Source organism: Elaeis guineensis, chromosome 10 (assembly GCF_000442705.2).
Source record: "Elaeis guineensis isolate ETL-2024a chromosome 10, EG11, whole genome shotgun sequence".
In the NCBI taxonomy this organism is placed as follows: Eukaryota; Viridiplantae; Streptophyta; class Magnoliopsida; order Arecales; family Arecaceae; genus Elaeis; species Elaeis guineensis.
The window spans coordinates 56,494,026-56,521,774 of NC_026002.2; the positions used below are offsets into that span (position 1 = coordinate 56,494,026).

A 27,749-nucleotide genomic window follows, 5' to 3' on the forward strand; every position below is an offset into this window, starting at 1 on the left:
CGTTGCACCAACTATCTTTCTTTCTTACATCCCAACGCCCTCCTTCCTTCATCTTCCATGCCAAGATCTGATAGAGATCGAAACTAAGAAGAGAAAAGAGAGAGAAGAAGAGAAGAAGAAGGATTTTTTTTCTCTTTATGATGATCTTGTTCAGATCCCATTGGATCTGTGCGAAAGAGTTCGCACAACGATCTCCTTCTTCAAGATCTGAAAGAAGAGATCTAGATCCAATGATGAGAAGTGATATCTATAAGGTGCTAGCACACCAGTGATCTCAGTGCTCTGATTAGACATCTCTGTGTGGATATCAGCAGAGGCCGGATGCGTGCACAGCTATGATCAGAATTTGGGACATCTGCAGGATCTGAGGTATGGAGATCTGGCCTCCAACTTGTTTTACTAATTGATTATTTTTCTTTTTTAGATATCAGATCATGGTTGAATATTCGTATCAAGATTCTAACTATGATTTTTAGATTAAATCTAGTATGTAGTTTAATTAAAAATATTTTAAATAATTTATTTTTGCTACTTAGTATTTAAAAAAAAAAATTAAACTACACGTACGAAACCATAGCGATTTTCTAATAGTGGTATCAAAGCATAGGTTCTAATACAAACATAAAAGCCCTCAGATCTAAAATCTGATTTGTAGAAATCAAATCTGAAGGTTAGTTTGATGATCTACTCATTTTGAAATAAGTTTGTCCTGGCATGACCCTGTTTTGCTGAATAATTGTCCTAAAACAATGTAGAACATCGATTAAGATTAGATCTGAATTTTCTATATGCTGTAATATGATTATAGGATTATTTTGGATCTGAAATCATTTTAGATCTAAAATAAATCATGAATTATTTAGATCTGAAATTAGTTTTTGATTTGAATATATCAATTAGGGTTTAATTTGGATCTAGTATATTTGCTAAAATTTTCTTACATGCATAGATTCGATGTTATTATTCATATGTTTGACATGTGAAAGATAATTAGACCTGATTTTTAATTGATTACATATGTAATATGTTAGATTAAATTTTTAGTAGCTTAGTAATTGAATTGGGATAGTCTCCATGGCCGTTCGATCATAAGATGATGAAGAGATTAAAGTCCCTCTCTAGCCCATTTGATGGATTCTCTCTTATGACGTGTAGGGGTGCCAACTATGATGTTTCTCATGAAGATAAACAACGAATAAAAAATTTGTATATGTTAAATATTTTAGATTTAAATCAGATTATGTATATTTTTTTATGTATTTTAAATCGATAAATATTATATGTGATATATGACACATGATCTAAAACTTAATTTCTGCAAAACCCTTGATCCAAAATACTAAGTTCTGTTTGCATGAAAATATGAAACTGTGACTGGGATGCCTGTGGAGTTGACTTGATTCTCAATTGGGTTGACTCAAGTTATTGAAGTGAGTTGACTCATTTTTGTTAGAGTCGACTCGAGATCTTAGTTTAGAGACTCAATTGTACAGGCTAGGTCTATAGGTTTCTATTTGTCTCAGTGTGTGCTGACTCATTGTGACAAGTTGATTCGTGTGCCAGGATGAATCGACTCGATTCTACAGACAATCATATTGTATGAGATATAATAAAATGATTTAGATTAGAAAATATTTCAAGATCTAAACTTAAACCCATGTACATAATGCACTTAATTGAGAATTGAGATTTAAAATTATAAGATCTAAAAATTATGAATTTAAGATCTAAATTTTAATGCATAACACATGAGCTTCGGGTATGGGTTGAACAAATTAGGTTTAGAGACTAAACTACAATTAGGGTCATTGATTAGATTAGGTTAGAATCTTTTTTGATTTTGAGCAGTTGATCGAACCTAATCAAGAGTTGGTTGGGATTAGGTCAAAAGGCTTCAAAATTAAATTTAGTTGTAGTTGGTCAAATTGATTTACATTCGATGTAAATTGATTAAGTCAAGATCAAATTTGGCTTGGTGATTTGAGCCCGAGTCTATAGGTTTACCTAATTAATTCTAATCAACCAATTTGATATCTAAGATAAGTATTAGATGGTGGTTATTTAATTGGTTTCGTTGTCTGATCTAATCAATTCTTTGGTGTCTAAGAAAGCAACGGGAGGACCCCCACTCATCTTTACTTACCTGGCCATCTTAGGTTATTATATTTTGTATTAGGTTACTTGTTGATCTGAGTTCACCCATGCCGATTAGATTGGTCAGACATAAAATGTGCTAACCCAAACCAGATTAGTCATTACATCAGATGTATGTGACTATTTGAAGAAATCTGAACCCAAATCTCCTCACTAAATATTAAGTCTATTGATCTTCCATCGTTATAGAGATTTGGGTGCCTTTTCTGACGTTGATCGTTCTCGATTGGTTACAGTGGTTCGATTGCATCGAAAAGGCACAGCCACTCTATTGGCATTAGATACCCCAGGGTAAAGATAGGATTGGACCCAATAACTATTAGGTGAGGGACTCAATGATGACTTTGCACTCGCTGGTGAACGGTGGGTCGGACTTAACTAAGAAATATGCCAATAACTATTAGGTGAGGCCATAGGACTTAAAGACCAAGTCACTGCAACATGCTTGGAGAAGCATCTGGATAAAGAGTTATCCACGTATTGATATACGTATTATCAATAACTGTTAGGTGAGGTTTCATACATCAATGGGACTGCAACACCCACTAGAACCACTTATCGCGTTAGGATTTTCGTTTCTCCACTCGAGGAGTGTGAGAGACTTGAAAAATTAGTAGGAGCCTTTGTTTATTTTTTAAGTTTCTAGAACAAACTATTATAAGTACAATCATCTAATTAAATCTTTACTCTCTATGATCAATTCTTCAGCTTCCAACCCTCTAGCTCGAATCCTAGATTTCAACCACTTAACTGAAATCAATTACATATTTTTGCTCAAAAATCTAAGAATAGTTCTTAGCCTTTTAGAAATTAAGTCATGATTCTTCACCAGGTTAACTCAATATCATCAGCTTATCCAATTCATAGTCAATGAGCTATACTTGACAAATGGTTGGACATTGACAATTAGGTTAGGTGCTATAAATTGAACTTCATAGTTGATGAAATCCAATATATGTATGTAAACTACCAATGACATGCTGATTCATCTGTAATAGTTGTGAGATGATCAGAGTTGCACAGTGCATGAGATGCATGATGGACAATTTGTCTATGATTGATGATCAAGGACATTGAAGAGCTTGAAAGGATCGACATGACCATGCATAAGAAATTGCTAATGAATTTGATTCTACAATTTTTGATTCATACAGATAGTTTATGAAACTATTGTATGAATAAATATTATAGCATCTTAACTGAATTGATCGATATGCTGATAACTCAAGGACCTTGAAAAGTTCAAAGGTACATACTTGGAGAACTTAAAGAATTATGGACATTCTTTCGGAAGGTATGTCGAATTGCTCAAAATTTGATCTTATAATTTTTTTTTTTCATTAGATTCTAGTACATATTATGCACTTTATAATAAGGTCTAAAAAATGAAGAAGACTGAGAGAAGGTGAAATGACTCTTTTGAGTCGATATTGGTGCAAAAGTTGCACTGAAACTATGGGTACCTAATCTCGATGATTATCGTTTGGATTTAGTTTATTATTATTTGCATGATGATGCATTTGTGAAAGAACTTATTTGAGCAAAATAGTGAATGCCATTGGGTCTGAGAGATCCAGAACCAAATAATCTGAAGTATATAAATGATTCTTTTGGTTAGATCATGGCATTCTTTGTGGGTCAAAAAGATAGGACCACTGAGATACTTATCCTAGTACACATACGATGTGCATAGCCCATTTGATGAGTCAGACTAAGAGATTATCACTACTTCATTACCTTTATCGATGAACAGTCATGGTATAGGTATGTATATGAGATGCAAATTTGAAACATTTTGAAATGTTCAAAGAATTCAGATGTGAAGTAAAAAAGATAAATTGAAAAAAATTTAAAAGTACTTCGATCAGATCGAGGATGCTATACCAATAGAAAATTTATCCATTATCTAAGGAGAATGACATAATTTCATGATGGAATTCTCCTTATATACCTCAGCTCTATGGTGTATCTATGAGGAATAATGGTGCTATATGAGATATGGTCCGGTCTATCATGAACATCACTAGATTAATTATTATTTTTTTGAAACAAGATTTAATTTTTGAAATTTAAATTAGATTTTTTATAAAATTGGTTTCACCATACCATATGAGATATGTTATGGTGGATAAGTTAGAGGATAGGTCTGTGAGAGCTCATTTATGGTGTATCCTAAAAGGGTTTGGGATTTTGTTTTCTCTTCTTAGTAGTTCACAATATGATTGTGAGCAATTATACTGTTTTCTTAAAAACAGTGGGAGGATGAACTCACAGAGAAAATCTCTAAAGAACAATGAGTCATAGGATCTATACAACCTATTTAAAATGAGCCAGTATATGCAGTACCTCCTCCACTTTGTAGATTTAGCAGGACTCCCATCCTTTAGAAAGATACTTGGTATTCTTACAAAAGATTCAGAGAAAGTATTTCTCGAGAGAGATTAGGAATATAGAGATGATCCCAAAACCTACAATGACATGATATGAGGTATCATGTACTTATATAAAGGTCAATGGGAGGGTCCCATACTGACATTGGTTATAATGTGGATTCATATAGAATTTTCTTTTAAAAAATGTAGGTTAAATATTTTAAAAATAAAGGTCTATAGAGATAGATCCTAAAAGGATGTTTGATTTTTACGAGTACATAGAAGTGGTGCTGAAAGGGTTCCACATTGAAACCTTCAAAAGGGATTTGTTATCCTTTTAGATATATGTGTATGTCAAGCTATGTACTCGACTTGGTATATCTTGCTATGAAAGTCACGAGCAGATATTAGTCAAATCCAGGCTTGGAGCATTGGATTGCTGTGAAAATATCCCTAAGTACTTGACAAGTACTAAGAGATTATTCCTCATCTTTGAAGAAGGGTTAGAGCTAAGAGTAGAAGGATACATTGATGCTAATGGTAGAATATTTACATCACCATGTATTCTTGAGTTATATTGGTTTGATTTGTTGAAAGAATTTCAGGCAATTGATCAATGGAAGTTGAATATGCTATAGATGTGCAGGATGCGTTCTGACTCTTATGATAGTTGTGGAACTAAATGTCATACTATTGGATACTTTGATATTGTACTACAAAGATAATGGTCCATAGCCTTTTGCTAAGGAACCAAGGTCTCATCAGAAGTCTATACATATAGAATAGAGATATAAGCGATTACCTCAAGTAAAAATACATGGAGGTACAGAGAGTAAACTCTACATAAAATATGGTAGACCCAAGTCACTTAGCTAGCTAAACACCGAAGCCTGTCTTCAGAAGATGTGGCTCAGGTATATGGCAGATTGACTTTAGTGCAAGTGAAAGTTTGTTAGATGTGGTCTTTGAAGCCAATCTTGACTGACACATATCTTTCTCTAGGATATATTTTGTATTTGATGGATAGTCTTTATAACTAATCATGTCTTACGTGTCTATAATTTATCCTAAAAATTAATAAAGATGATTTTGTATATTTCAAGAGGTTGAGAATTTGAGACATACATCATTAGTGGTTAATTTCTAAATATTCTCGATCAAAAGATCATCATAGAGGACAGTGATCAATCCATTCAAGATTGGTACATGGATCATCTCTCTTTAGGATAGATGAGTCTCGAGTCTACAGTATAGAGACACTGGGATGAGAGTGCAGATGGTTGTTAGAGAATAACTTGCAATGAGTGTGACCAACACGAGAAACTACTTGGATGTCTATTCACTCATCAGTGATTTTCTTGATGCTGCAGTGGTGTGACTGATCCTCTGATCTGTAGTGTGTTAGCTATTTACAGTGAGGCTACTTAGTTTAACTGTATATTTTCTTGATCTCTAGCCATTCAGATCTTTGCTGTGTATGTTGGCTATTGTAGGTTCAGATTTGCTGTTTGGAGTAGGATGCACCTAGATAAAATTTATCAACCTTATTAGAAAAGAAGAAGTCTTATGTGATTCGTAAGATTAAGTTCAGAAAATCTCTGATCAGAGTAAGTGTGAATACTAAAAAAAAATTTTACGGGATTCACAGATGAACTTGAGTCGAGCAAATCTAGCATATCACTGACGATGGGGTTTGACGAGTTCTCCATGACCTCCATCAAGTCGGGACTCACGATAGAGGGATTATATCACACGATAACTGCACCTAAGAGTTTACTTTTCTATTCTACTAGGTTACCACTACATATTGCTAGACATCACTGATGGATCATGAGAACTCACTGAGATCATTTTTGGATCAATGATCTTTGTTGAGGTGAGTTAGAATTGTTTCAGCCCATCGAAAAGAGTTTCGATGATACTGTGATGGAGATCACGGTATGTCTCACTAATAGACAAAATAGAATCTGAGGGGTCACATACAAAAAGAGCATGATCTGATCAATGATTTGGATCATATTCAAATTATCAATCAGATTGATAGTTTGAATTTTGAAAACTGCTAATTTGTAAGTATTACAGTTTTGGTAGCTGCTAATTGTTAGTGCAGGGACATAATTGTAAATGTTATAATTTTTTTGAGATTGATTAAATTATAAATTAAATTTTAATTAATTTAAATTTAATTTAATTAAATTTAATTTAATTTAATACTAATTGGATTCAATTATGCAAATCAGATTTAGATTACAAGCTTGATTGGATCAGGCTTGACAGCCTTTTTGAATTTGACTTGTTTGGACTCGATTTGAACCTGATTGAGACTCTATCTAAACCAAATGAACCATGACTCAGAGAGCCCAGATCTCCTAAGACTATCTCTCTAGAAATCATACTAAGAAGGGGAGAGTGCATGTTAAGATGTGCCCCTTATTTCTTCTTGTGCGCATTAATGAGAGGGGGCGCCAACTATTGGTGCCCCACCATATCTGAGTTTTTTTTTCTTCCAAATTTTTTCTATTTGAATTTGATTCAAAATAGGATAAAACTTCATCTGATATGGTGTGTAAGAAATGATATTTTTATGCAACAAAAATATTGAAAAATGGTGTGCGTGCGTGAGAAAGTTTTGGATGGTTCCTTTCTTGCGATGTTGCTTCTTAACATCTTCTCATCTCATCCATTCATTTGATGATTTGAAATTTTATCTGATTAAGAAAGGGTGGGATCATATTTGGTGTGAAAAAAAATTATTGGGGGTGAAAGAATTGTTGCGTGAGAGAGGGGATGGCTCCTTTAAGATGTCTATTTTTCCTTTCACCAACTATCTTTCTTTCTTACATCCCAATGCCCTCCTTCCTTCATCTTTCATGCCAAGATCTGATAGAGATCAGATCTAAGAAGGAAAAATAGAGAGAAAAAAAGAGAAGAAGGGTTCTTTTTCTCTTCATAGTGATCTGGTTCAGATTCCATCGAATCTGCGCAAAAGAGTTCGCATGGTGATCTCCTTTTTCAAGATATGGAAGAAGAGATCTACATCCAAGGATGAGGAGTGAGATCTGCAAGGTGCTAGCATATCGATAATTTTGCTACTTCGATCGACATCTCCGTATGGATACCAGTAGAGGTCGGACACATGCACGGCTACGATCAGAACCTGGGACATCCACAGGATTCAAGGTATGGAGATCTGATCTCCAATTTATTTTACTAACAAATTATTTTTCTTTTTCAAATATCAGATCATGGTTGAATATTTGTATTAAGATCTTAACTATGATTTTCAGATTAGATCTGGTATGTAGTTTAATTAAAAATATTATAATTAATTTATTTCTACTATTTAATATCTAAAAAAATTTTTAAACTACACATACGAAATCATAGCGGTTTTCTAACAGAAAGTCATTCGAGTCGAATCAAGCTCAATCCATGTTGACTCAAGTTTTCACGGTTAGTTCTACAAAATTTTTAAAACTTTGCAAATTTGTGTCCAACGACTCTATTTTGGATTTCAACAGTCAAAAATAGCTTTTTGGACTTTCAAATAGTGATTTAACACTTCCAACAATTGATTGACAAGATAAGAAAGTGAGAATCAAAGAGAAAAGTGAAAAATAACAAGTAAAGATCTAAAAGTATTGAATAGAGTGCTTTCACTCCCCAACCACCTGAACAATCAAATCAAGAGAGTCTTTTCAGTAAGAAGATAGCTCTCTCAACTGAAAAGCTTCCTCAAAAAGAGATTCCACAAACCTTATCGACAATCATTTGCTTATTAAAGGAACTTTTATAGTTTTATTACTTTATTTTCATCTATTCTGCTGTAACTAGCTTCAATTGGGGATTGAAGCTAGGGGATAGGCTCATTCAAATCTTACAATTAGATTGTAAGCTAAGGATTGGCTTGGGTTAGGTTTTGGTTGGTGATTCTGTGCAAAAGCAATTAAAATTTGGATAGTGAGCCCAAAAAAGCTATCGGCTGTAATCTTGGATAGATTATAGTAAAAATTCTCAAGAGATCTTAGAAAGTGGACGTAGGTGATGAGGGCACCGAACCACTATAAAAGTTATGGTGTTTGCGGGTTGCTTGCCTTCTATTTCTCCTTCCATATCTTTTATATTCTTGCTTACTCGATTGCATAATCTTCTGCACTCACACATTCCTCATTGTTTTGCAAAATCTGCACATATCTTGTTTAAATTTTTGAAAACCCAATTCATCCCCTCTTTTGGATTGTCTTGCTAGGTAACAAGTGGTACTAGAGTTTGGTACTCAGCCACATTTGATACAACGGTCAAGAGTTAAGATTAAATGGCAACCCAATGAGTGCCTCTCTTATCGAAGAGCAATCAATCAATCGACCATCCTTGTTCAATGGAGCAAATTACACTTATTGAAAAGCATGTATGTGTATTTATATTTAAGCATTAGATTATCAACTTTGGAGAGTGATAATCAAAGGTCCACATATACCCACAATTAAAGTAGATGGTAATGATATTTCTAAATCCAAAGAGGATTGGGATAAGCTTGATATGAAATTGATTGAATTAAATGCTAAATCTATGAATGTCCTATATTATGCATTAGATGCTAATGAATTTAATAGAATTTCTACTTATATTTTAGCTAAGAAAATTTAAGATAGGTTGGAGGTTATCCATGAGGGTACCGACCAAGTCAAGAAGTCTAAAATTAATATGCTTATTTATACATATGAATTATAAAAAATAGATTCAAATGAATCTATTATGGATATATTCACTAGATTCACTGACATTATCAATAGTTTAAAAAGTTTGAAAAAATTTTATACTAACAGTGAACTTGTTCACAAAATTTTTAGATCTCTACTGAAGGCATGGGAAGTGTTGGGAATAGTGTTCCAAAGCTAATTGTCAGCCTGTTGACGGTTGTGCTTCTTTTGTATTAGTACATAAATTATAAATAAATAAAAGTTATTTTAATATTTTTTATCACAAATTATCATCTTCTAATAAACTCTTCTTTCTTCATTCTTCAATTCCTGGGTCAATTTAACTCCGTTTTGCATAAAATTTGCGCCGTTGGAATCCTCTTTCCTTGTTCTTTCTATTGATGATCTCTTCTTCTGTAAAATATAATAACAAGTATCAATTTCTTAATAAAGTTAGATAATTTAGATATTAATTGATATTTTTTATGTCAATTTGTGACATAAATCACACCCCCCAACTTAATCATTGCTAGTCCCTTAGCAATGTACCAAAATAAGATCATATTCCAAAAAGATCCTTCCTTTGCAAATTAATTTAAGATCGAAATTCAAGAAGTTTTCTAGTATTACTAAGTAATGAGCTTCGAATTAGAATCGGTAGTCAGTCTACTTAGAAGCTTTCTTAGAGTACACTTAAAGTTTTATAGCACTTGTGTGAGTGATAACTAACTTAGTATTTCAGTATTAACTTGTACAGGCCAATTGTATCATTTTTCATAACTTAGTTCGATTAATTTTCTATACACCCCAGATTAAACAAAGAACTAAGGTAGCTTTCACACTATTTTTTTTTTTTTTTTTTTTTTTTTTTTTTTTTGCTGAGCATCCTGGCCTTCCCACCACCGTTTGACGCGAATCTCAACACTTGACTTAGGTGAAGAGACCCGGTTACTAGGCTTAGGGCAATCCACATTTACTCTGTGTTTTGCATTTTATTTCAGGCAGGTAGCTCTTTCCTTAAATTCAAATTTCTTCAATTGGGATGTAGAGAAAATTATCTAATTTAAATAATACTCAAATCCTTAATTGGCCTTACAATTAACACCTACTTTACCTTGTTAGTGTGCATGTGCAATTGGAAGTGCTAATAGTCTTTAAATGACCTAAGCCACCAAGAGTCTAACCAGCTAATCTTCTCCGTGACTCACTACATTAGCAAATACTTTCTAACTTACTCTTATTTCTTTTATAGATTAATTTATTTCATATATATATATATATATATATATATTTATTATTTTTTTATTTTTTTTTTACATAATATATTAAATGCAAGAAATAACTCATAGTGGAAGGAAAAGGAAATGATAACACCTGATTTTGTTCAAGCTCTCCCCTCAACTTGACCGACATTGTCCCCAATGGAGTTTATCTAATTTATTTGTCCTAAGCAAACTGAAAACAAAGAAAGCATTAGAAATTAAATAAGCTGGGTTGCCTCCCAGAAGTGCTAAGTTTTATGTCTTCAGCCAGACCAAACCTCGAAGCAACTTAATCAGAATAAGTTGGTTCATAAAGAACCATGGCATCTTCAACAGTCTTGACAGGTAATTCCAAGAATGGTTTTAATCGTTGACCATTAACTTTAAAGATAACACCATTACTTGGGTTTTCAATCTCAACAGCTCCGTGTGAAAAAACTTTCTTTACTAAAAATGGTCCTGTCCATCTAGACCTAAGCTTTCCTGAAAACAGATGTAATCTAGAGTTATATAAGAGCACCTTTTGTCCGATATTGAAAGTTTTTCTTATAATTGATTGATCATGAAATGCTTTGGTTCGTTCCTTGTATATCCTTGCATTTTCATAGGCTTCATTTCTAAGTTCTTCTAATTCATTCAATTGAAGCTTCCTATGGTTTCCAGCATCGTTCAAATTTGTATTTAGTTGTTTGATGGCCCACATGGCTTTGTGTTCTATCTCAATAGGCAAGTGACATGGTTTACCAAACACAATCCTATAAGGAGACATTCCTAGATTGGTCTTGAAAGCGGTTCGGTATGCCCAAAGTGCATCAATTAATTTTAAAGACCAATCCTTTCTATTGGCATTAACAGTTTTTTCCAGGATCTGTTTGATTTGTCGGTTTGACACTTCAACTTGCCCACTAGTTTGAGGATGATATGGTGTGGCCAATTTGTGGGTGACATTATACTTTTTCATCAATGTTGCAAAAGGTCGGTTACAAAAATGGGTTCCCCGATCACTAATGATTGCCCTAGGAATACCGAAACGGGAGAGAATATTTTCTTTAAGAAACTTAATGACCATTTTGCTATCGGGTGTTCTACATGCAATTGCTTCTACCCATTTTGAAATATAATCAACTGCTACTAGAATATATTCATTTCCAAAGGAATTTGGAAATGGTCCCATGAAATCGATCCCCCAAACATCAAAAACTTCAACTACCAAGATTGGGTTGAGTGGCATCATGTGTCGCTTGGTGATTCGACCCATTTTCTGACATTGAGCACAACTTTTACAATATTCATAAGCATCCTTAAACAAATTGGGCCAATAAAAACCACATTGGAGAACCTTAGCAGCAGTTTTCTTAGACGCGAAGTGACCCCCACATGCTTGATCATGACAAAAAGATAAAATATTCATGACTTCGTTATCTGGGATACACCTTCTAATAATTTGATCAGGACATTGTTTAAAAAGATAAGGATCATCCCAAATGAAATACTTCACTTGGGCAAAGAATTTATATTTATCCTGCTTAGTCCAATGAGAAGGTATCTTGCCTATGGCTAAATAATTTACAATATCAGCAAACCAAGGTTCAGTAGACACAGACATGAGTTGCTCATCTGGAAAAGATTCATTGATGGGTGGCTCACTAGATGGTGCAACTGGAATTCGGGATAAATGATCTGCTACAACGTTCTCAGTGCCTTTCTTGTCCCTAATTTCTAGGTCAAATTTTTGAAGGAGCAAAATCCATCTGATTAAACGTACCTTGGCATCCTTCTTTGCTAGGAGATGTCTAATGGCTGAGTGATCGGTGTAAACAATGGTGTGGGTCCCAACCAAATAAGATCTAAATTTCTCTAAAGCAAAGACAACGGCAAGGAACTCCTTCTCAGTTGTGGTGTAGTTAAGCTGCGCATCATTTAAGGTTTTACTTGCATAATATATCACTCTAGGCAGCTTATTTATTCGTTGACCTAAGATTGCGCCCACAACATGATCGGACGCATCACACATTAATTCAAATGGTTCAGACCAGACAGGAGGATGAATGATTGGAGCTGATACAAGTGCATTTTTTAGAAATTCAAAGGATTCCAAGCACTCATGAGTAAATTCAAATTTGGTATCCTTTGCCAAAAGATTAGTCAGTGGACGTGCTACTTTGCTAAAGTTGGCAATAAACCTTCTATAGAATCCAGCATGACCTAAAAATGAACGTATTTCTTTCACAGATTTAGGTGGTGGAAGACTTGCAATTAGATCTATTTTGGCCTTGTCCACTTCAATCCCCTTTTTAGAAATGACATGGCCAAGAACTATTCCCTGTTTGACCATAAACTGACATTTTTCCCAGTTGAGAACTAGGTGCTTCTCCTTACATCGTTCTAGAACTAATTGCAGGTGATTCAGACACTCGGAGAAGGTTAGACCAAAAACAGAAAAGTCATCCATAAAAATTTCTAGAAATCATTCTATCATATCTGAAAACATGCTGATCATGCATCTCTGAAAGGTTGCCGGTGCATTACATAGTCCAAAGGGCATTCGTCTATAGGCAAAAGTACCAAATGGACAGGTGAATGTAGTCTTTTCTTGATCTTCAGCGGCTATGGGGATCTGGTTGTAACCGGAGTATCCATCAAGAAAACAGTAAAACTCTTGTCCGGCTAGTCTTTCCAACATTTGATCAATAAATGGCAAAGGAAAGTGATCTTTCCTTGTCGCAGCATTCAACTTTCTATAGTCTATACAGACCCTCCATCCTGTTTGGGTCCTAGTTGGGATAAGTTCGTTTGCATCATTTTGGACCACTGTTACCCCAGATTTCTTGGGTACTACTTGAACTGGGCTTACCCAAGAGCTATCAGAAATAGGATAAATTATTCCACTATCTAGGAGTTTCAGAATCTCCTTTTTAACTACATCCTTCATAACTGGATTAAGCCTTCTTTGGGCTTCTCTTGTTGGTTTAGCCTCTTCCTCTAAGTATATTCTATGTTGAACTATAGAAGGGCTTATTCCTTTGATATCTGCTATGGTCCAACCTATTGCCTCTTGATTTACTTTTAGAACTGACAATAACTCCTCCTCTTGCTTGGGATCTAGGTCTGATGCAATAATTACAGGCAAAGTTTCTTTGGGTCCTAGATATGCATACTTGAGATGTTCTGGGAGGGGCTTCAGTTCTAAAATGGGTGCTTCCTCTATCGATGGTTTAGGTGATGAGTTCACCATCTCAATGATTGGTTCAGTAGGAAGTGTCGATTCCTGATTAATCTGATTTTCTTTAAGTATTTCATTGACATCCTCAGACTCATGGATTAACCAGGGGTTAAACTCTAAGTCGACTTCATCATCACTAATGTCAATGGATTCATAAATACCATCTTGGACTACATTGACATCAGCATGAGAAGAGGATTCCTGTTCTAAGTTAAAAACATTAAGCTCAATGGTCATATTCCCAAAGGATAACTTCATTAGACCATTTCGACAATTGATTTCAGCATTGGCCGTAGCTAAGAATGGTCTTCCTAAAATGACAGGTATATGTCCTTTAGGATTCGTAACTGGCTCAGTCTCTAAAACAATAAAATCTACAGGGAAAATAAAATTTTCAACCTTTATTAGAACATCCTCGACCATTCCCTTAGGGATCCTGAGAGATCTATCGGCTAACTGTAATATGATCCCAGTAGGTTGAAGTTTTTCTAATCCTAGTTGTTCATACACCGAATATGGAAGGATATTCACACTAGCTCCTAGATCTAGCAAGGCCTTTTTTATATTGGTTTCTCCAATAACACAAGAAATTGTTGGAGCTCCAGGGTCCTTATATTTAATTGGCACATGGCTAGATAGGTATGAACTGACACTTGCAGCCAAAAATGCTTTCTTTGGTACATTAGTGGTCCTTTTCCTAGTGCAGAGATCTTTTAAAAATTTGGCATAAGTTGAAACCTGATGGATTATATCTAAAAGAGGAATATTAACTTGGACTTGTTTAAATACCTCTAAAATTTTATCTAAATGTTCAGATTTATTGGATTTCAGTCTGTTTGGAAAAGGAACTCTAGGACTTTTAAGTACTGGACTAGGTGAATTTTCAGTTTCTGGTGCTTGAGGTTGAAAGGTAGTAGTTTTAGAAGGTGACTCGGTAGATGAGTCATCTATATCATCAAGTGCAACTACCTTATTGTCTATTTGTTTTCCTGATCTTAAGGTATGAATGGCATTTACACCATTAACTTGGTTTTCTTGTTGGGGTCGTGGACCATTTTGGTTCCTAGGATTTGGCTCATGTTGGCTAGGTAACCTACCATGTTCTCGTTCACTAATGGTCGAAGCCAGCTGACTTACTTGCATTTCCAGACGGGCTATAGCTTGGGTGTTATTATTTATGAGTTGACCCGTGGTTTGCATAAAGCTGGTATGTGTCTTCATCATGGCTTCTAGGCTTTTCTCTAAAGAGGTAATTTTCTTGTCATTATCATGGAAGCCTGGCGGGTTGTTCATTACTGGGTTGGACCTTAGATTTTGCTGATTGAAATTTGGATTACCTACATTAGGATTCTGGGACCATGAGAAATTTGGGTGATTCCTCCAACCTGGGTTATATGTGGGTGCATAAGGATTGTTCAATGGTCCTTGATAGGTGGCATTCACCTGTGCACACTCATTCGAGTAGGAACATTCTTCTAAGACATGGTCTGGTGCATTGCACCCTTTACACATGGGTGCAGATATTTGATTTACATTGGCTGGTCTCTGTAATTCTAAGGCTTCCAATCTACGTGTTAAGGTTGCAATCTTGGCCTCTGATGCTAGGGTTGGTTGAATTTGATGCATTCCTCCTCTTGAAGGTGTAGCTTTATCAGGTTCCCTAGTTGTTTCCCACTGTAAATTTTTCTCGGCTAGGTCTTCTAAGAATTGCCAAGCTTCAGTAGTTTCTTTGTCCATAAATTGGCCTTGGCACATGGACTCTAGCATGGTTCTTGAGTTTGAATCTAACCCCTCATAGATGATCTGGCACAGTCTCCAAGTTTCTATTCCATGGTGTGGGCATTGGGTCAAAAGATTCTTGAAACGATCAAAGTACTTCCAAAATGATTCACCAGCTAGTTGGTAAAATTGATTTATTTCATTCCTAATCCTAGCTGTTTTATGATGGGGAAAATATTTTTTTAAAAATATTCTCACAAAGCCCTCCCAGGTAGTGACAGAATAGTTTGGCAGACTATAAAGCCACTTCTTAGCATTGTCCTTAAGGGCAAAGTTGATTAATCTAAGTTTGACCTCATCCTCTGTTAATTGCAGTTTCATGGTTGCACATACCTCCTCAAATTCTCTAATAAATATATAAGCATCCTCTAATCCTGTGAATTTTGGAAGCATATTTATGATTTGAGGTTTGATTTCAAAATTGTTAGCTGTCGGTTGTGGCAACCTGATACAAGATGGTTGGATGGAGCCAACTGGATAACACAAATCCTTAAGGGTCATGGGTTGGATTGGTTCAGCCATTGGAACAACAGGAATTGACTCAATCCTAACTAGACGACCCGACACTCTTCTCCACACACGAGGTGTACGGTTCTCGATGTTTATATATATATTTTTTTTTTAATAAAAATTTTTATGTATAAGGAAAAGAAAGAAAAGAGAAAAAGTTCTAAAGAGAAGATCCTAAGGAGTCCTAAATCTAAAGAAAAGTAACCAAATTAATTTAAATTTTAAATTTTTTTTTTTTTTCAAACAAGTGAATCAATAAATTAAACTCAATCTATCCTAGGGTTAACCTAAATCTAGACAGCTCCTAACTGTTCCAAGATGACCCTTCAAACCTTCCAAGTGGAGATTGATCAACTAGTTAGCCAGGTAAGTATAAGAGGTGGGAGGTTCACTCATCGTTGCCTTTCTAGACACCAAACGAGTTGGCCAGGCTAGCAACTGAACCAATTTAACAAACCACCCTCAGGGACTTGCCTAGACACCAACTAATCAAACAACTCAAACTTGGTAGAACTCTTAGGGTTCCTTGTCCTATTGAGCTCGAATTCCTTAAGGTTGACGTCTAATTGATTTTAAGATTAAAAGTCTAGGTAATGCAATATGATGGAGATGGTTTTTGGGCTAAGGAAGGGTAATGAAATCCCCACCTTATCTTGTTAATGGGTTGATGCCCTTAGATTAATTATGAAAATGCAAATACAAATAACCAAGATGACCAAGAATGTAAAAGATTTTAATTTAGAATTTTTTTTTTATTTTGATATTTTACTTCACGATTATGAAATGTCTTTTGTTTTGTTTTATATATTTTTTTTTTTGTGATTAAGTAAATTCAAATGATTAGGTCTAAAAGCAAAAGTAATTAACTAAAAATAATAAAAGAGAAATTAGAAGCGTACCTGAGTTTTCCAGCAATCACCAACTAAATATAGAAACCTAAAGAAAAAAAAAAGAGAGTTATAACGCATGAAGAACAAATATTTGAAAATAATTTAAAACGCCAAATCCCCGGCAACGGCGCCAAAAACTTGATGTTCAAATCTTAAAATTTGTAAATAAAACCGCAAGCGCACGGTGTGCAGAGTAGCACGACCAGCGAGTACGGGTCGATCCCACAGAGACTTGGTTTTAAAAATGATTTTCAAATCTATGCTCAAGCGAGCTTTAACAAAAATCGAAAGTCGAAAGTTGTTTGCTAAAGACAATAAGACTAAGGATCTAGGGTTTTTGAATCCACTAGATCTAGATTAGGAAATTCTACCTAGAATTTTTCTTATTGATCCTAACGACTACTCCTCTTGTTTTTTTCAAGCATAGATTATGAAGGGACTAAGGCCCAACGATAACCCATCAAGATTCTTTACAGGGGAGTAGTAACTAGGATCCCTTAGGGTTTTCTCCTCCTATGCACTGAATCAAGCATGAACTATGAAGGGACTCTGACCCAACTGTAGTTCATCAAAAATTCTTGACAAAAGAGGAAGAAAAAGAAACCCTAAGAAAAAGAAAGAACCCTATGTAAAATCTCTACTCATGATCTAGCTTCATCGCAAACCCTAGAAGGGATACTTAGCTAGACATGATTTAAATCTACTTGCAAAATTTAAATATAGAAAAATAAACTATCCTAATTTCATAAATTAAACTATCCTAATTGCATAAATTTAAACTGCATAATTTAAACTAACCTAATTGCATAAAATTAAATTGCATAAATTAAACTATCCTAATTGCAAGAAAAATAAATTGCATAATGTAAAGAGATGAAATTGCATAAAAATAAGATTTTATATATAAAAAAAATTTATTACAAAAACTTCAAAGCTCGAGGCTTGAAAAGAGAGCTAAAAACCCCACTATCTAGGGTTACAAGCTTGATCGGAAGGAAGAATACATAAAACAAGGGCCTTTGGGGGCTTTTTATAGGCATTTGGGGGTTATAAGGTTTTCAAAACTTCCGATGTGGGACTAAGAGGTTTTAGAGGGTTTATAGTGCGCCGATGGGTCCATGGTCCATGCGCCTGTTGCTGTGGACCAGGAGGCTAACCAGATCACCAAATCAGTTGATTTTTGACCAATTTTGATCTGATTTGACTCGGGTTTGACCCAATTGAGTCTTCTTTCTTCATTCTTCAATTTCTGGGTCAATTTAACTCCGTTTTGCATAAAATTTGCGTCGTTGGAATCCTCTTTCCTTGTTCTTTCTATTGATGATCTCTTCTTCTGCAAAATATAATAACAAGTATCAATTTCTTAATAAAGTTAGATAATTTAGATATTAATTGATACTTTTTATGTCAATTTGTGACATAAATCACCTGTATTGTGGTGAAGTCCTTAGGACTATTTAGACTCGACAAAGGAGGATTTGTCGTTTAGTCTTTAAATCTGTTTGCGACCAAATGATACGTTGTTACCAAGGACAATAATGTTTATCGAGCATAGGTCGTTGTGTGCCATATAGGTTGGTTGTCCTCTTAACAAAGGAGTATGGAGACACTGGTATGGCATACAGGTGAGATATAAGGGTACATCTACACTGAACGTGACCGACTCCGGAGCTATTTCTGCTGTCAAGATTTACTCTGATGGGATATGAGTATAACTATCCCTCCGACCTGAGACCGCCACGGTGACTTGCAAGCAACTCACTGCACTTAGGCACAGGACTACCTGAATTTCTAATTCAGTGACAGAAGGATGCTGGGTGTAGTCAAGTACTTGACCTGTCGATACGTGTGTCAAGATGGGATTGACCACTCCAGTTCTAGAGCTGTGTACAGTCGTATTTTAATTTAGCAAAATCTTGACCAGGATAGTCCTAGTGAGGAGTCACAGGACTGTTTGAGTTGAGCACGACTTGAATGATCTAATCAGGGTTGACAGTTTAACCTTGAGTCATCCTAAACACAGGGGTCAAAAGGGATGAATTATACAGTAACCATATTCACGTAAGTTCTGAGTGTTATGATTGTGACTATTCGACCTATCCGGATGTCGGGTATCATTGCTAGATGGTCACTTCGATTAGTACAAGATTGGTTCCTGTGCTACCGGCTTAGGTTCAAACCTGTGGGGTCACACACATTAGAGGTTCCTATCTGATCTGATGGCTGATGAAGAGTCCTAATGTTCATGGACTATGAGTCTTACATATCTGAGACTCTATGATCAAGAATCAGGATTCTCTGATCATGAGTCCCACATATTTTGGGTATCAGGGTCAAGAGTCCCACTAGTTTGAGACTTTTCGATCAGAATTTCATATCGATGAATTCTGATCCCATCGAATTTGGACTCAATATTTATGATAGATTTAATTAGTGATTTGATCGCTAATTAACTCAATTTGATTGAGTAATTACTTTTGGATCAAGTTCAATTGAATTGGATTCAGTTGGGTTTGACCCGATTAGGTTAAGAGTTGACCTAATCGTCGAGATGGTTTGGTCCCTGATTTGATCGGGGGTTGGGCTTAATCAATTTCTGATTTGATTAGAATTTTATTGAGCCTAATTAAATCTAATTAAGTTGGATTTAAATTAGTCTAATTGAGCCTAACTTATTTGGTTCAATTAGGTTGGTTTAAATAATGAAACCACCTTGACCCAAACTCCCTGCGCCACCTCACATCCACTGTGCCCATTTGAATTCACGAGAAAGAATTTCTCATAAATTTTTTCTCATGCAAAGCCCTCCCCACGCCCACATTTGTGCATCATATGGATGGATAAAGCTGATTAGTTAACCATTCAAATTCAAAGCATGTTTGAATTTGAATGGATAACTTATCTCTTGTGCCTTCATACTTATCCATCTTGTGTGCCACATAACTTACACGAGAAAAGGTTTCTCATGAAACCTTTCCATGCACAAAGAGTCCGCACCCTTCTCTTCTCACGCCATAAGTGGATAGGGATGAGTTGGTTTGCATTTGAATTCAAACTCAATTTGAATTCAAATGTGCAACCACTTATCTTTATCCTCTCACGCGGATAAGACACGTTCGACGTTGTTTTAAAAAGGAGAGAAAGGTGGGGCGTGCATAAAAAAAATTTTTGAGAGAGAAAGTGGGGTGTGAGGAACCCTTGTGCATGAGTAGGAAGTCTAAAACTTCTTAGAGAAAAAGAAAGAAAAGAAAAAAAATTGGGCACAGGGTTTTCAGTGTGTTCCCTAGGGTTTCAGCCTAGGGTTCGAGAAGTGAGAAGGTGAGCTACGAGTGTCGTGAGCCCACCAAATTTTAAGAAGATCTTCAACATCCTCTCAAGCATGTCTGCTAATGATCTAGAGTATCCAAAGAATCGGCAGACATCGATCAAAGGAGTTCGATCAGCATCGACCATCGAAAGGGCTCTACAACGAGCTAGCACTCGTGAGGAGTCGATCAGGCCGGGAGCTTCATGTGGATGATCCACAGGGGCCAGATACACTGTGTGGCTATGTCACGATGATTAGACTCTCCCGACAGTGATCAGATTACGACGATCTACTACCCGCACAAAGGTATTGTGTTCTGAACACATTACAGTAAAGTATTTACTGGTCAAATTCAAATTTTAAATTTAAATACATGCATACTGTATATCATATTTAGATCTTAGTATAGAGTAAACATATGTTAATTAATTAGATTAATTAATATTTTCTACTGTAAAATCATAATTTTGAAAAAAATTTAAAATTACCATTTTACCCCTACACTGAATTTCACATCAAATGGTATCAGAGCAAGTTCTAAGATATGATATATAAATTTGCATGCATAGATTAAGTTATAATCTAAAAGTTTAAATTTGAAATTTGAAATTCAAAATTTAAAATTTGAATTTTGAAAGTTGTTTGAAATTCAAAATTCAAAAATTTAAAATTCAAAATTTGAAATTTGAATTTTGAATTTTGAAATTTAAAATTCAAAATTTAAAATTCAAAAATTTGAAATTCAAAATTTGAAATTTAAAATTTAAAATTTGGTTGAAATTAAAAATTTGAAATTTGGTTAAAATTTTAAATTTAAAATTCAAAATTTAAAATTCAAAATTTAAAATTCAAAAATTTGAAATTTGAAATTTGTTTGAAATTTAAAATTCAAAATTTAAAATTTAAAATTTGAAATTTGAAATTTAAATTTTGAAATTGGTATATTTAGATATACTTGATCCAAGTAGCAAGTAATCGAATTGGGTTGGTTGCCATGGCCGTCCGGTCATAGGAGAAAAGTAGGGTTTAAAGGCCCTCTCCTCCCATTTGATGGGGTCTCCTATGGCGGTAGAGATGCCGCTGTAATTATATCCCATGCAGATGAAGCAGCGAAAGGACTTAATTATAAAGGTTCAATTGTAAAATTTATCATGAATGTATTAGATTAGATCTAAAAGAATATTCATGATTTATTTTGATTGAATTATTTTCTGTTATGTAATTAGCAATAGGATTGCTATTTATAAAATGTGCTGTTCTATTTATGAAATGAGTCAACATGTTTGGTGAACAGAAAATAAAACCTTTCAAATTTAAAAATTATTTTCGAAATGCTAAACCCTGACCTATTAGCCCAAATACTTAATTAAAAGAATTAAGTATTGTCAAGTTGGTTTAGAATTGTGAATTAAGACCTAAGACAATTGCATAAACTTATGGGTCAATGGGTTAGATGGATTAGATCCATAATTGGGTTAGACCTAAGGTTAGCTTAAAGAAATGGACTAAATTAGAGTAATTGGTCAAATCTAATCAAAAGTTGAATTAGATTAGGTCAAGGACACTCTAGACTCAACTCCAATAGTTGTAGTTGAATGGGTCCATATCTTTAACTAGACCAAGATGGACTTAATGTGGAGAAAATTCAGTGCAGGGATAAAATGGTAATTTTAAAATTTTTTCAAAATTATGATTTTACAGTGAAAAAATATTAATTAATCTAATTAATTAATATGAATTTACCCTACACTAAGATCTAAATATGATATATAGCATGCATTCATTTACTTTTGAATTTCAAATTCAAACAGTAAACGCTTTACTGTAATGTGTTCAGAACACAATATCTTTGTGCGGGTAGTAGATCGCCGCAATCTGATCACCGTCGGAAGAGTCTGATCATTGCGATGTAGCCACACAGCATGTCTGACCTCTGTGGATCGTCCACACGAAGCTCCCGATCTGATCGACTCCTCACGAGTGCTAGCTCATTGTAGAACCCTTTTGACGGTCGATGCTGATCGAACTCCTTCGATCGATGTCTGTCGATTCTTCAGATATTTCGGATCATCAACAGACATGGTTGAGAGGATGTTGAAGATCTTCCTGAGATTTTGTGGGCTCACGACACTCGTAGCCCACTATCTCTCTTCCCAAACCCCAGGCTAAAACTCTAGGAAACTCACCAAAAACCTTGCACCCACTTCTCTTTCTTTTCTTTCTTTTTCTCTTAGAAGGATATGGACTTCCTTCTCACGCACAAGACTTCTCACATCCCAAAATTTTTTTCCAAAAATCTTCTTCTTGCATGCCCCACTCTTCTCCTCCTTTTATAACAACGTCAAACATCTTATCCAAAAGAAAGGATAAATATGAGTAATTGCACATTTGAATTCAAATCAAATTTTGAATTCAAATGGACACCAACTCATCCCTTATCCACTAAAGGTGTGAGGCATGGCTTAAATTATGCATGGAGTGATTTCATGAGAAATCTTTTCTCATGTAATAAATGGGGCGTAAAAAAAGGGATAAGGTGCAAAGATTGATTGCCCATTCAAATTCAAACTTTTATTTTGAATTTGAATGGCCAACCAATCATCCTTATCCATTCATATGGCACATTAAAGTGGGGCGTGGAGAGGGCTTGGCATGAGGAAATAATTCATGAGAAGTTCCTTCTCATGAATTCAAATGGGTGCAATGGAAGTGAGGTGGCGCATGGAGATTGGGTCAAGGTGGTTTAATTATTTAAACCAACCTAATTGAACCAAATAATTTAGGTCTAATTTGACTAATTTAAATTCAACTAAATTAGGCTTAATTAGGCTCAATAAAATCCTAATCAAATCAGGAATTGATTAAGCCCAACCCTTGATCAAATCAGGGACCAAACCATCTCGACGATTAGGTCAACTCTTAACCTAATTGGGTCAAATCCAACTGAATCCAATTCAATTGAACTTGATCCAAAAATAATTACTCAATCAAATTGAATTAATTAGTGATCAAATCACTAATTAAACCTTTCATAAATATTGAGTCCAAATCCGATGGATAATCGGGCATCAGAATTCATCGATATGTAACCCTGATCGAAAAGTCCCAACCAGTGAGACTCTTGACCCCGGTACCCATAATATGTGAAACTCGTGATCAGAGAATCCTGATTCTTGATCACTGAGTCTCAAACATGTAGGATTCTACATCAGCCATCAGATCAGATAAGAACCTCTAATGTGTGTGACCCCGTAGGTTCGAACCTAAGCCGGTAGCACAGGAACCAATTCTTGTATTAATCGAAGTGACCATCTAGCAATGGTACCCGATGTTCGGATAGGTCGAAGAGTCGCAATCGCAACACTCAAAACCTACATGAATATGATTACTGTATAATTCATCCTTTTGACCCCTGTGTTTAAAATGACTCAGGGTTAAACTGTCAACCCTGATCAGATCATCCGAATCGTGCTCAACTCAAACACTCCTGTGACTCCTCACAAGGACTACCCTAGCCAAGATTTTGCTAAATTGAAACATGACTGTACACAGCTCCTAAACTGGAGTGGTCAATCCCATCTTGATACACGCACCGACAAGTCAAGTACTTGACTACACCCAGCAGCCTTCCGTCACTGAATTAGAAATTCAGATAGTCCAGTGCCTAAGTGCAGTGAGTTGCTTGCAAATCACCGTGGCAGTCTCAGGTCGGAGGGATATTTATACCCATATTCCATCGGAGCAAATCTTGACGGCAGAAATAGCTCCGGGGTCGATCACGTTCAGTGCAGATGTATCCTTACATCTCATCTGTATGCCATACCAGTGTCTCCGCACTCATTAGTTAAGAGGACAACCAACCTATATGGCACACAATGACCTATGCTTGATAAATATTGTCGTTCTTGGTAACAACGTATTATTTGGTCATGAACAGATTTAAGGGCTAAACGATAAATCTTCCTTTGTCGAGTCTAAATAGTCCTAAGGACTTCACCACAACATAGGAGTTCATTAGAAGATGAAATATTTTATGATGAAAAATATCAAAATAATTTTTATTAATTCATAATTCATGTACATATACAAAAATAAGCACAACCGTCAACAGGCTGACGATTGGCTTTGAGATACTATTCCCAACACTTAATTCATGGCTACATGGTAGAACCTTATTTACTAAGTTGATCAAATTAAAACTAATGAACCGGTTGGTGTCTAAGGTAAGTTCGGCAGTTTGACCAGTGATTCTTAAGTGGAAGCTACTCGCATTGATTTGATCTCTGACGAGTTAATGGCATATCCCCACCACTGATCTCACTTACCTGACCAACCTGGTGAGTTAGATTTTGATTAGATCACTTGGTGATTAGGGCTCACCCATGTCATTAGGTAAATCAGTGTGACTGATTTAGGTGCTCTTAATGCCGGCTTAATTAAATCCTTTTTAATCTGACTTGGTGAAGTCAGTGGGAGGATTGAAATTGACTGGATATTTTCTTTTCATCTATTCTTTAATGAAATTCTCAAAAATTATTAGGTCCTAAAAATGATTAAGTTATAGTGATAACTAAGTCATAGCCTCCCATTAAATGAGTGATAATGAGTCCATTAGTTTAATAATCATTGGAGGCCCAAAGGTCTGGTGCTTATTGACTAATGGAATTATCATTCATAATATGATAATTTGGTTTGAGTCTTTTTGATGGTGGTCAGATTGGCCGACCAAAGTCGGGTCTGATCATTTATTGATCTGATTCACCAAATCAAGTCATGTTAATGGTTGGACCTAACCAGATCTTTTCAGTAGAGGCCAAAACCTACTGATTAGGTTCTGGGGCAAAATCAATTACTAGAAGTTGTTTAGAAAAATAAGTGGTTATGAACCTACCCATAGATGCACATGGGTTGACCAACCAAAGTTGGGCTCGTGTGTAGTTAGGGTGGATTCTAGTACCCACTAAGAAATTAAAGTAATTCCTCGAATTGGAGGTTGAAGCTACCAGTTCGTAAAAATACTGGGAAAAACTTTAGATTAAAGTACAAGTCTTTAGTATTAATAATTTGTGTACTAATTAAGGTCTGGTTTTCCTTTATGTAGCTATGGCCACTACTCTGTCACTCCGGTCATTATTAGATAATGACAAGCTCATGGGATCTAATTTCGATAGTTGGTATCAAAAATTAAAAATCATCCTTGAGCATAGGCGGATCCTTTATATAGTAACAGATCTGGCACTAGAGGAGCCAGCCCCAAATGCTAGAGGCACGATCCGAGACACTTACCAGAAGTGGCTCAACGATCGCACACCATTCGGTGCATAATGTTGGCGGCAATGAATGATGAGTTCAGCCACAGGTTTGAGAATGCCCAGCCGCAGGAGATGCTTCAAATGTTGAACGACTCCTTTGGCATGCCTGACGATGTTGAAAGGCACAAAACTAGTTGTGCCATTTTCAATGCTTGGATGAGGGATGGGGCCTCAGTCACTGATCATGTACTGTACATGATCGAAATGATTGAGCGCCTAAGTAAACTGGGCTTTCCCTTGCACGAGCAGCTCGGTAAGGATGCGATTCTTAATTCTTTGCCCAAGTCCTTCCTCCCTTTCCTTACTCATTTTTGAATGACAAAGCCTGCAGTGAACTACCACGGCTTGTTGGGGTTGCTGTAGAACTTTGAGAAGAACCATCAACTCCATAAAGAGTCGGTGAATGTTGTGGGAGGGTTTTCTTCTGGTCGTCGACCCTTTAAGAAAGAGAAAAAGAACAAGAAGAAGAAGAATAAGAAGGTGCAGCCGCATGCTGGGACGTCTGCACAGGGTCAGACCAAGAAGCGCAAGCCCGACCAGAGCCAGACGGAGTGCTTCTTTTGCAAGAAGCAGAGGCATTGGAAGAGGAACTGTCCTCTATACATTGCCTCCCTGGACCCAAACAGGCCGAAGAAGAAGCAAGGTAATTATATGATAACACCTTGCAACTTTTTCATTTGTGATACTACTGCCTGAGTATTGGATACCGGAAGTCCTTATCATATTTGTAAATCGATGCAGGGTTTGCAGGTCAGTAGGAGATTTGATGACGGTGAGAGGTTCCTGAACGTTGGAGATGGAAGCAAAGTTCCAGTTCTAGCTTTAGGAATCATGAACCTTGTAATCAATTCTCGTAATATAATTCTGAGTGAATGTCACTATTGTCCAAGCTTTTTATTAAATATTATTTCTATAGGCCTTTTGGCCATATACGGTTATGAATTTTTAATAAAAGAAAATGTTTGCAATATCATTTTAAATGGTGTTACAATGTTTGTTGGATAAATAAATAATAGAATTTACTTACTATCATAACCTGTTAATGTGGTTCAAACATCCGATAAATGTCCTAGAATAGATAATGTGTCAAAAGTCTACCTTTGGCACTGTAGGCTAGGTCATATCAATAAGAACAGGATAAACAGGTTGGCTCAAGAAGGAATTCTTGAAGTTGGTGATTGTGAATCACTTCCAACCTGTGAGTCCTGTCTTTTTGGGAAGATGACCAAGTCATCTTTTACTGGAAAAGGTGAGCGAGCCAGTGAACTCTTGGGTCTGGTACATTCTGATGTATGTGGACCCATGAGCTCAAGTGCAAGAGGTGAATATTTCTACTTCATAACCTTCACAGATGACCTATCGAGGTATGGGTATGTCTATTTAATGAAGTATAAGTCGGAGTCATTTGAAATGTTCAAACTATTCCGAAATGAGGTTGAAAAATAAACTGGGAAGTGTATTAAAACTCTTCGATCGGATCGAGGAGGTGAATACCTTTCCAATGAGTTTCTGACATATTTAGGGGAGAATAGGATTCTCTCTCAGTGGACTCCTCCTGGAACACCACAGCATAATGGTGTGTCTGAAAGGAGGAATCGGACCTTGTTGGACATGGTCCGATCCATAATGGGGTTTGCTGGTCTGCCGATCTCTCTTTGGGAATATGCGCTCGAATAAGCTTGTTACCTTCTAAATAGGGTTTCAAGTAAGTCTGTAACCAAAATATCATATGAGATATGGATAGGACGTAAGCCAGTACTCTCGCACCTAAGGGTTTGGGGGTGTCCGGCTTATGTTAAATATTTAATTACAGACAAGCTTGGACCTAGGTCTGGCAAGTGTAATTTCATAGGGTATCCAAAAGAAACCAAAGGGTAATATTTCTACCTAGCTAATGAGCAAAAGGTGTTTGTCAGCCTTAAGGTAATCTTTTTAGAAAAGAAGTTCCTTAGTGAAGGGACTGTTGCCTCTAAGGTCGAACTTGAGGAAGTTCGGTAGGTAGAAAAATTGACATAAGTAGCTGAACCTGAACCGGATTTGGTTAGACCAAATCCGGAGCCCATTGTTGATGCACCCTTAAGACGATCTGGTAGAGTACCACATCAATCGGACAGATACTATGGTTTCTTGGTCCGGGATGGTGATCCTGTTGAACTTGATAAAAACGATGAGGATCCGATCACCTACATGGATGCAATGTAGAGACCTGACTTTGAGAAATGGCTAGAGGCCATGAAATC

General features: G+C 35.9%; 1 non-coding gene across 1 annotated transcript; it reads left to right on the forward strand.

Moving 5' to 3' along the window:
* Positions 1-15,536: 15,536 nt before the first annotated feature.
* LOC140852268 (small nucleolar RNA R71) lies at positions 15,537-15,643 on the forward strand. Its single transcript, XR_012135170.1, has one exon. It is a non-coding gene; the product is annotated as a small nucleolar RNA R71 (small nucleolar RNA).
* The last annotated feature ends 12,106 nt before the right edge of the window (positions 15,644-27,749 follow it).